We start from the raw sequence: 1,921 nt of genomic DNA on the forward strand, positions 1-1,921 counted from the left end.
AATATTTGTCTGTGATTTAATGCCGATCATTATTTAATAAGATGCTCGTCAAACTGACATGCAATATCATCTGATCAAAACCATCAATTGAACACTAAAAACAATTCAGCATAGATTAACTGTTTGACCTTTGGAATTGCTTTCATTCTTTTGTTTATCTGTGGTTGTGAGAAACCTTCAGGTACAACACCACCACCAGCTGGGAAGGAGTGAAACAGCTTCTTCTATTATATAGTCATTTGTACATCTGATGTCAGAGACATATGATTTCCTGACAAGGAAGAAATACATTATTGACACACAGCATGCACACATTTTTATTATTATTGACAGGCATCTCCTCCCATTCAACAAACAAACCTTCACCTGTAATGGGAATGCTGGTTCCATCAAAGAATTGAGTCACATCATACTGGTTTATAAAAATCTTTGGAAACCAGGCATCGGTTTTCTTTATTTTCTCCCTGTTTCTCTCTGTTCACAGACAATCATTATAAAAAAAGGAACCAAATTCTTACATTTACAAACAAGCAAACCAGAGAAACACCACAGGACATTGAGAAGATAACAACTATGTCCAGAGACAAATACTTAGGATAATCAATAGAATAAATAATCAATAATGTCAAATCTCAGGCTATATATACCAACAAGTTTATTTAGTCGATCTTTTTTTCTTATTAGGCTCTATTTATGTTCAAATGAATGTAATTTATTTCTAACTGAAAATGTGATATAATCTAATGTTAACCAATTGATTTTTTCTGTGGTAGTTTATTTGAAGAATTTTCTGCAATGTATTTATCTGTTTTCATTATTTGTTAATTGCCTGAAATAAATTCCTGTCATTCATTCATTCATTAATTAATTCATTTGTTCAATCAATCAATAAATAGGATTAAAGCTGCAGTACTTTCAAAATAACAGAAATCCAGAAAACCACATCGATCACTTTTAGGCGTTCTGAAAATCTTCACTGTGACGATTAGAGCAGAACCAAACGTAGGAAGGAAGAGAAAATGAATCTGTAAAAGTGAAAAAGTGAAGCCTTCTGCATGTTTACCTGATCCAACAGGCCCGGTTGGGTTGTGCAGATTCAGTAATGGGAGCGTAGATCTTGAGAAAGCATCCGAGCGCAGATATCAGTCAGCCCGATGGGCCAAAGGACAGAAGCAATTACACAGGGAGCCAAAATAAAACACGCTTTAAGAAATAAAAACATTACTGTAAGGAAGCGCTTTGACAAGTACAGTTTAAAACCTCATTTGAAGAGGAGTAATTGCATTGGGTGTAATTTATGAGTCCGGTGGTAAAAAGTAGCGAAATGTCTGTGTGATCTACAGCCACCCTCCACCTCAGGGTTTTGCATTTAAATTGAAATATTTATTCATTCACATGGCGTAAATCTTATGCCTCCATGTTCTCCGTTTATCTTTCACGGACTGCCTTTACGTTTCATTTCCAATCGGTTGGAAGTGGATGAAATGAGCATCCCAGTGGCACCGCCTGATGATGTCTAAATGCAGTGAAATCTTCTCTGTTAACCAATTATTTCTGAAGCAGGCAGAACAAATTGGAGTTTAGGAAGTGTTATGTTCGTGTCTCTTTAAAATACATTTGATCATTTAATCTTAAAGATCTTTGAGAAGAATGCTTTACACTCCAGCTGTCTTTGGTTGAAGGTGATCCTGGATGGGGAGGGTCTGTGGATGGTGTGCTGAGGGTGGGGTGGAGTTGGTCCGCTTTGCTTCAATTTACTGATAGACTGCCTCTAAGACTGATCAGTTAGCTTGGACTCAGGGTTATTAATGCAAAGTTAATGCAGGGTTCACCTGTTAGGAGGTTTATGTATTGATTTTTGAAAATTTTAAGTATTCTTTTGGCACATACATTTAATTTACTGTTAAGGCTTAAAGGAATA

The sequence above is a fragment of the Cyprinodon variegatus genome, unplaced genomic scaffold, assembly GCF_000732505.1.
Source record: "Cyprinodon variegatus isolate N-32 unplaced genomic scaffold, C_variegatus-1.0 Scaffold2, whole genome shotgun sequence".
NCBI lineage: Eukaryota > Metazoa > Chordata > Actinopteri > Cyprinodontiformes > Cyprinodontidae > Cyprinodon > Cyprinodon variegatus.